This window comes from Coffea arabica, chromosome 7c, assembly GCF_036785885.1.
Source record: "Coffea arabica cultivar ET-39 chromosome 7c, Coffea Arabica ET-39 HiFi, whole genome shotgun sequence".
In the NCBI taxonomy this organism is placed as follows: Eukaryota; Viridiplantae; Streptophyta; class Magnoliopsida; order Gentianales; family Rubiaceae; genus Coffea; species Coffea arabica.
In genome coordinates, this window is record NC_092322.1 from 39,125,123 (window position 1) to 39,134,653 (window position 9,531).

Here is a 9,531-nt window from a genome sequence, read left to right on the forward strand (position 1 = left end):
TGGCAGTATATCAGGAATCCAATGATGATCCTGATCGAATTGGGGTGGACCTGAGTGATTCTGAGCCCCCAGTAGCTCAGGATCTCAGCCAGGGTTGGAGGAATTGGGAGACGGAGCCCTGCGACCAGCTGCTTCCTATAAATGGCTACGAAGCCGGAGGGAGGTCGGCTAGTTCGGTCAGTGGACCTGGCAGCCCTTGGTTCAAAGACCGGAGGAATAGAAAAAGACCCGACCAGCTCGGCCACTACCTCGGGTGAGATGGTGACCTCTTGCTGGTCGAGATAACCGAAGTCGAATCCAGGATCATCCCCCTGCTCGGAAGCAGGGGTCCCCTCGGAGGAGTCCCTGTCTCCCCCAACTCCTTCCTGGGCTCCGCCAGGAGAGTCCTGTGTAGACTTGGGGGAGGGAACAGAAGTGGCCTGCTGCTCGATGAGAGCACTGAGCTCGGCCACCTCCTCCAGGATTCGGGCAGAAGGAGAGTAGGCAGATGGAGAGCTCATGATAACTATGGATTCAAGCAAATCAGGAATGTGGAAGCTAGGATTAGAAGCAAAAGAGGAAGAAAGAGAAGGAGGGGGAGATGAAGATGAAGATGAAGAAGAAATGAGAATCCTAAGGGCTCTACGGTGGGCAGGAATCCGAGAGGCGGTGGAAGTAACGCCGGACCGATCCGACATAAAAAGCAGAAGATGGCAAAGGGAAAAGAGAGTGAATGAGGGAGGAAAAGGACTTACTGGTGAATAGAATGGGAAAAAAATGAAGGAATCGCTTGAATCTGGGCACTGAGAGCCGGAAGTCTTGCCGCCGGAAATTGGAAATGCACGCGGAAAGAAAAATGACAAATAGAGTTAGAGGGAATCTGAAACCCCTATTTATAGGGAATGAAATGGGGGGGGAAACGGTTGCTTGAATTTGAACCGTCCCATGTGAACGCATTTAAGAGCGGTACGGAGACCGAAGAGACGCGACAACTGAAAGGACATGAGCGCAGCTTTTCAGTGACAGCGCTGTACCGGAGGTGACCCTGGCAGAGCAGTGCGCGACGCTGGTCTCCCACGTGGCCGGGGTATAGATTAGGTCTGTCTGGAAACCCTACCTAATCTAGGGGGCTGGTGTAGAGGCCCCGTCCTGGGCCTGGACACGTGGCAGCCCAGGAAGGGCAGAGTTGGGCTTGGACCCCAGGCCCCTGACAACCGTCTTGGGGCACACCGCCACTAGGGTTTCGAAAGGTTCCAGGGAACAATCCCGCAGAGTGTGGGGAGAATCCCCCTCAGCGCGGGATTGAGGCCATACCGGGTAAGTCTCGAAACGTACGGAGGTCGGGCTCTCGAGCAAGTATAAATGGCAACGCACACCAACTACACAAGGTATGCTCCCTATTAGAAAAGCACTCCCAACCATTTTACTCTCAGTAAATTCCCCTCACCGGAAAACTAACTTGACCGTCGGAGTGCCCTCGGGGCTCCTCTGTCAGTCACCCTAAGGATCACTTTCCGTTTGTTTTGCAGGGCTGGAATACGTTCTTCTCATCAGCACGCCGAGCTCATCAGGTCAGCTCGGTCCGGGGAAGCTCAGCGCTTCTTCACCTTTCATTTATAATTAAGGGCTGTAAATTTTCTTGTCCTGCTCTTCATGTTTTCCTTTTTATAATTAAGGGCTATATTTAACATAAGTAATTGAGGTTACTCGTTTCTCTTCATTTATGATTGTGATAAATATTCATGGAACCTTAGGCCTGGTCAGCTCTGCAGTGCTGCCCATGGTGCTGCTGGCTGCCATCCGGCTCGATGTGTTGGAGGTCATTGCCAAAGCAAGTCCAGGTGCACAATTGTCGCCTTGGGCATTGCAGCCCAGGTGTGTCCTAAAAACCCAGATGCGGCTGCTATGCTGGATAGGGTGCTGTGGCTCCTAGCTAGCTACTCAGTGCTCACCTGCTCTGTTGCCGAGGCGGATGCTAGTATCAGTAGCCAAAGAAGAGTGTATGGATTGGTATCGGTGGCCAAATACTTTATGCAGAATAGAACATATGGAGCAGGAAGAGGAGTTTCACTAGGCCCCCTGCTGGCCGTGCTTCAAGATAAGGTCTTCATTGACAGATAGTCAGTGTTTTCACTTCCACTTTTATTTGCTTCTAAATCTATTACCCTTAGCTTTTACTTTGTCTCTCACGGCTTGCTGGGCAATATTGGGCAAGACTTTTGCTCCCTCCTAAGTATTACGTAAAAATTCATTGCACTATTTTGTGGAAGACATACCTGGTCAGAATTTGTGTCCAAAAAATGGTTCCAGAACCTTTCTTTTCGAAACCAAACTTTCCAATTCAAAAATTATTCATGCTCCTTTATAGGAAGTACAAGTCCTTGGATTTACAAATGCTACCTTCAAGAATCAATTGCTTTTATTCATAGAAATTATAAGGTAAGGACAGTTTGGTTTGTACAAAAATCTTCATCAAATCTGCCTAATTTAGGTACCAATTAGAAGATGCTGTTTGTGAAGGAGGAGTTCCGTCTGATAGGGTACATGGTGTACATGCATTTGAATACCCTGCTAGAGATCCCAGATTCAATGAGGTCTTCAACAAGGCAATGATTAACCCCACAACGATTGCCATTAATAGAATCCTTGAATGCTACAAAGGCTTTGAGCACCTCAAAACTTTCAAAACTTTGGTAGATGTTGGTGGTGGGCTTTACCCTTAGCGTGATCACAGCTAAATACCCAAGTCTCAAGGGTATTAATTTTGATTTGCCACGCGTTATTCAACATGCACTGGTCTATCCTGGTATAATTCTGTCCTTTCTCTTGAAATCATATGCATAGTTTGATTAACAAATAGTAGATAGCATGCAAAGAATGAAGAAGAAAGCAGGTGCCAATACTTATTTCATAAACTCCATTAAGATGCAAAATATACTTAGGAATTAGAGACATAGTATTGTGGAATAGAGACATTATCGCTGAGTTCTCTATCTTAAACCTGTTGTTGGGTAAAGAAACTTCCATATGTCATATGGAGCTGATTATCTTATTTGCAGTCCCTATCTATAGAATTGTTTAAAAACCATAATTCTTTCATCTCGTATAATATTCTTTCATAGTGGTTTTCTTGCTTCTATTCTTATTAAGGTGAATTTTGCAGGGGCAGAACATGTTGGAGGAGACATGTTTGGTGCTGCAGTCTATGCTTTAGTTTAGAAATCCAGTACTCTATCTTTTGGGAAGGATATGTATTGGCCATTACTACTTGAACTAATTATGTAGGATTTGGGACCCAACATTTGTGGTTCACTTTTATTTTGATTAGTTTACAGATGTGTTATGGCCATATATATGGCCATATATATGAATTTGGGGCATATATTCTACGTTCATTTTGCCTTTTGTCAAATTGAATGTTCTGCTATAATTGTTGAAAATGCCATGGCTGTAATGGCCAATTTCAACGCTTGAAGACAAAACTTAGTGACAACCTTCAAATTGAATGTTTGACAAAACTTGTCACTAACATGCTAATTCACTAAGCCTTTTGTCAAATTGAATGTTTTGCTATAATTGTCGGAAATGCCGTGACAATGCTATATTTGTAATAAACAATTGCAGCTCTTCAAGACAAAGTTCAGTGTTCACTAAGTAACGACTATTCTTGTCATTGAATACTAGGACTAATAGTGACAAGTTCAAGTCGTCACTGTAGACTTCAAATTTGTGACGAATTTTGCTACATTTATGACAAAAAAATGTGTGAAACAGTGACAAGAATATTCGTCACAGAATGATAACCGTTAGTGACAACTTCGTCGTCATCATTAAATAACATGATTTAGTGACGACTTTTAAAAGATTGTCACACAAACCCATTTGTGACATAGAATTAGTGACAACCACGTAACAATGAAAAAAGTCGTCACTATACTCATATAATGACGATTTTTTTATTTTTAGTGATGACTTTTTGTTGTCACAAAAGGCCAAATTTCTTGTAGTGTCTACTATCTAAATTTAAATACCAATAGTCTAAGATCTGGGCTTGTGTGATTACGGTTTCGTTGCCTTGACGGGATTCGTATCAATTTCTGTGATATAAGTGGTATTGTTTGTGTAAAATGTAATGTGAGGCTATTCAATGTGCATAACCTCCCGTGAACTTACGGACTCGAATGCTATCATTTTCCTTTTCTAAGGTCATCTAGTAAAATGGATAAAAAAATTTAATAAGGGATTTACAATTTACACCCTTGAAATATCACCAATTTGGGGTTTGCGCCGCCCTAAAGTATCACTTGTAACATTATAGGGTATCATTTTGAAAAGGTTGGTAGCTGTGCAAGAGATTATCATGCAATGGAAGGTTTTGAAAATTGCATACAGGAGATCGATGTAGAAGACACTCCATACAAAGGCTTTTGGTTAACTTGGTGTAATGGTAGCTTTGGTGATGCGAGAATTTATTGTAAATTGGATAGAATTTTATGTAATGAGAAGTGGATGCAAAAATTTCCAAAGGTGGATGCTGAATTTCTACAACCTTTAGTGTCTGATAATTGTGCTGGTTAATGACTGTTAAAGAAGTGGATTTTAGGCCTAACCTTTTAAATTTCATGCTTACTGGATGCGACATGAAGAATTTGACTCAATGTTAAGGATTGCATGGAACAGTGAATGTCAAGGTAATCCAGTTCAAAAATTGTGTTTGAAGCCGAAGAAATTGAAGAATTTACTGGAGTTCAATCAAAAGAATTATGATAATATCTCAAGAAGGGTACAGCAATTACATTATTGTTTGAAGTGTGTTCAGAAACAATTGCAAAGTAGTCCATATAATTCTCAATTGCTTTCAATTGCAGGAAGAGGAGAAGAGGTTAATTAAGGATTATAATGACATGACACTGGCTGAGGAATCATTTTTTGAAAGATAAAGCAAGATGTGACTGGTTGAAAGAAGGTGATCGAAATACAAGATTTTTCATAGAAGAGTAAAATGTCATCAAGCTAGAAATAGAATATTAACTATTCTGAATGAGCAGGAAGAAAGGATAGTGGAGTATGAGGAAGTGAAAGAAGTAGCAGTGGAATATTTCAGAACTCTTTTCAAGAAACAGGCTACTTCCGAAGAGTAGATTCATGAGGTGTTTTCTGACATTAGCTGCAAATCTATTACGAAGGAGCAGAGTGATAATATGGCGAAGGATGTTTTAGAAAAGGAGATTAAGGATGCTTTATTTTCCATGAAAATAGGTAAATCACCTGGACTTGATGGTTTTTCAGTGGAGTTTTCACAAAGAACTGGGAGATTGTTAAGGAGGATGTAGTAAATGCTATTTCTTATTGTTTCAAAGAAGGTTATATGTATTATCCTTTGAACAGTACTATCATAACTCTAATTCCAGAAGTGAAAAATCTGAATACCATGAAGGAGTTCAAACCTATTTCATGCTGCAATGTGGTGTACAAATGGTATTCAAAGATTATGGCAGAGAGGTTAAAAGCTGTACTGCCTAATCTGATTAGAAATGCATTTTTGAACGGTAGATCAATTGTTGAAAATATACCACTAATGCATGATATTGTAAGGGGTTATCACATAAATGAAGGGAAGGCAGGATGTGCAATAAAGGTTGATTTGATGAAGGCTTATGATAGTGTTAGCTAGGAATTTATATTGATTACACTCAAAATTATGAAGTTTCTTGAGAGATTTATTCATTGGGTGGAAAATGCTATATCCATTGCAAAATTTTCCTTCAACATTAATGGTGCATTGGTTGGGTATTTTTCGAATGAGAGAGGGCTAAGGCAGGGAGACACTATTCCCCATACCTTTTTCTTATGGTTATGGTAATGTTCTCATGTGTAATTAATCACAGAGTGGCACGAGGTGGATTCAGTTTTCATCCAAAGTGTAAGGAGCTGAACGTAACCCATGTTATTTTTGCTGATGATCTCTCTGTTATCAGTAGCAAAATTGTAGGATCTTCAAATTTTGAAGACTATCTTAGAAGATTTTGGGAGAATGTCTGGACTAAAGCCAAATCTATTAAAGAGTGAAATTCTGTTTGCCAGTGTAAGCTCACAATAGAAACAGGATATTTGTGGAGCTATGGGAATGCAGGAAGGGGCACTGCCTTTGAAGTACTTGGGAATTTCTCTTATCAGTAGTAGATTAAGGATCAGTGATTGTCAAGTTGTGATAGATTCTATGAAGAACAAGGTCCTAGGATGAAGTTCAAAGAGCTTATCTTATGGAGGTAGATCACAACTTGTTAAATCTGTGTTAATGAGCCTTCAAAATTATTGTAGTATATTTATACTGCCAAAGAAAATTATTAAGGTGTTGGAACAAATAATGTCAAGATTCCTATGGAGTGGTTCTGATAAGTCTTCAGGTATTAAAGTTACACGGGAGGAAACTTGCAAACCTCTAAATGAAGGTGGATTGGGTTTAAATCAACTCAAAATCTGGAATAAAGCCTTGATGCTCCGGCATATTTGTGATATCTTTTGTAGGAAATACAGCTTATGGATTGCCTGGGTACATCTGATAAAATTAAATCAGAGATCTTTTTGGTAGACTCAGATACTTGCTAATAGTTCATGGTTTTGGAGGAAATTATTGCAACTAAGAGAGATTGCTTGGAAGCAAATTCGTGCAATAGTTGGAAATGGACAAAACATCTACTTATGGTATGAAGGGAGGTTGTAACTCAGTTTGGCAGATCTATCAATGCAAAGTTAGAATCAATAATGAAGGATGGAGAATGGAGCTCGCCTACAAGAAGAAGAAGGAACCAGAAAGTGGAAGATTTAATCTCAGCAGTCCCAACAGAATGCATATCACTACCGCAGGAGTAGGATTCTTTCAGATGGGCAAGAGACAAAATTAGAATATATACAACTAGATCAGCAGTACAATTGTTGAGAAGCAGTAATCAACCTGTAGCATTCTATAAACTGGTATGGTTTAAGGGTTATATACCTCGGTATGCATTCGTAATGTGGTTGGTATGTAAAAACAGGTTGGCTACAAGAGACAGACTAATGAGATGGGGAATTATTTCGGAGAATTGGTGCCCTATTATGTGCCTGTGCTAGGGAATCAATAGAACATTGGTTTTTTTTCTTGTGATCATTCAAAGTATGTATGCGGTAGAATCCAGCAACCATGCATGCTTTATAAAGGAAAGTATGGCTAGAATCAGGAGGTAGAATGGTGGATACAATTTTTCTTTTCTTAGTTGTCTTCAATTACGTTCGCTGTATCTCTATTATTATACTTAATTATTTATTTGTAATTCTAAAGTTTTGACAATTTTCATTTTTTAATGAATCTATATTACATAAATTTAGCATATTACTCGTACAAGTCCATCTAAATTTAAAAAACCCATTTAAATTGTATAAATAGTCATTCTTTCCTAAAATATTCTATTAATTTTTATAATCTCTCCATTCAAATTCGATTTAGGCCAAAGTAGTAGATATATAATACGGGGTTGCAAAAGTTCTCCCAAGTTACTTTTCTTAGTTTTTAATAATTTGAGCAAATAATGAGTTCATCATCTATTTGTTTGCTTTTAAAATTCTTTTTAGTCATGAAAGAATCAAATATTTAATTGCACTTATTTCCTAATATATCTCCTTCACTCATATGTTGACTTGCCACCATTAGTTAGATTAAACATAATTGAATTATGAGATAAGATTTGATTGAAACTAATTATTAAGTTGTTATAAATCAACCATTTTAAATATGTTTTATTTTAATGTTCGTCTTACAACTAGTATATTAAATTTTATGAAATAGCATTTTAAGCTTTTTTATAACAATTTTTGTTCAAAAAAATAAAAATTATAGAACATAAAAAAGTGCCCGTGCAAATGCACAGGAAAGGAACTAGTTTATTACTATTTTATTAACAATTCCTAGATTTTGTAAATACAAGAAAACATATTATAAGAAAAGATTCTACTATTTGAGAAAAAATATTACTATTTAAGTACAAGATGCTAGTTCCACTTTTTAAGTATATTTACAAATATATCACTTTTTCTCAAAAATACATAATTTTCACTTTATTTTAATAAAAAAAATACTTCTATTTAAGTATAAATCAAAACTTTATTGTCAAATAGATGCAAATTTCTATTCAAACTTGAATGTTAAGGAAAGTTTATTTCTTCAAACGACCAATTTATCCCCAAAATATACTACATTATTAGTAAAGGTGCCATCTTAGTTTTATCAACAAATTTTTTGTTAAGTTTTCTCCTAATGACACTTATTGCATTATTAAAATCACAAACTTTACTATTTCTAGAAGACACTTTTGGTATTATTAAAATATCTTATTATAAGCAAACATACTTATTTTAGAAAAATTTACCGCTTTATTTGCAAAAGAAGATTATTGTTTCATTTGCAAAGCGATTGAAAAGATATGATATCTTTTTATAGTAAAAATTTAAAAAACTAAATTAAGTATATATTTTGCTTCTTTGGTTTTTGCTTGAAAGGGTTAAGAATATGAATTGATCAAAACACATCATTAACTTTCCCCTCTTTTTCTTGAAGTAGTAATTTTATTTTCCATAGACATTGAAATTCTTTGCCTCTTAACGATAAAGCCCTAAGGATTAGGCCATCTTCTAGGCTTCACAGACTTACCCCAAACAAAAAAGAAGAACCTCCAATTAAGCTATCAATATTGAGGTCTAAAGTAAACTTACAGCATCACATAACATTTAAAAAGAAAATCCATCAAACTTATTACTTCAAAGTAAATTCAAATAATCAATTAACGATTTTAATGAATTTCAATATTGGATGAAGTATTGAAATTGGTTCTTTATGCATATGCGTGCATAATTATAAACATATGAATTTTGATTTATCCATATTCGCATACTAAAATATAAGTAATTGTACATTAGAAGTTAAAAATGTAATTTAAATAATGTACTTATCAATATAAGTTGCAATACATGCCTATAAAACTTTAAATATAAGAATAAAAAATATATAATATGTAAAGAAGTTTGATGCGAGTAATCCTATATATCACCTTATACCCTAATCATTCATTTAGATTTATTTTGATGACCATATAGTTTGCAGTTTTTTTCTTGCTAAAAGTTGCAGTTAATGTTTGATGTAGAATAGATCCAGCTTGTGTTTAAGTTAATTATTACAAAGTTTTCATGTGGAGAATAAAAAAGAAATGTGCATATAAGAGTGAAGTTTATAAAATTAAAAGGGGGCAACATAATTAAAGGAGATAATTTTAGAAAATTGAGAGGGAACAAATAAGGCGCAAAATGAAAGGTACAATGATATTCTAGTCTATTATGTAATTTTTTAAAACTTGAATAGGGGCAATTGCGTACCCTACATGGCTTCTCCTCAGATCAAAGGAGTAGATCAAAGTGGTTAAGAAGAGGGAAATTTGTAATGTTAAAGCCTTGAGAAATCAGAACTCTTACAAGGGGTGAAGAGATAAAAATGCTTAAGATTTTAGAATAGGAAAGTTGTGA

The 9,531-nt window shown here is 36.7% G+C and overlaps 1 pseudogene; it reads left to right on the forward strand.

The window, feature by feature from the left end:
* The first annotated feature begins 1,702 nt into the window (after positions 1–1,702).
* On the forward strand, positions 1,703–3,198 carry LOC113699916 (cathecol O-methyltransferase 1-like; annotated as a pseudogene).
* The last annotated feature ends 6,333 nt before the right edge of the window (positions 3,199–9,531 follow it).